The sequence below is a fragment of the Penaeus monodon genome, chromosome 20 (assembly GCF_015228065.2).
Source record: "Penaeus monodon isolate SGIC_2016 chromosome 20, NSTDA_Pmon_1, whole genome shotgun sequence".
Lineage (NCBI taxonomy): Eukaryota > Metazoa > Arthropoda > Malacostraca > Decapoda > Penaeidae > Penaeus > Penaeus monodon.
The window spans coordinates 22,772,327-22,772,532 of NC_051405.1; positions in this window are offsets into that span (position 1 = coordinate 22,772,327).

Genomic DNA, 206 nt, shown 5'->3' on the forward strand with positions numbered 1-206 from the left:
GGCTGGGGGGGGGGGGAGCCAGGGAGGAGGGGAAGGGCGTTTTGACCATCAGCGGGAAAGGTTAGGCATCGAAGTTTCAGCGCGTGTATCCCTGCTTGATTGTCACATGGGAAGCCTGTTGCCGCGCACTCCGTATCCGACGGCGATCACGGAAAAGGTTGCCGGTGCATAATTTATCGCTTTCTCTTGCTTTGTGTTTGCGAGCC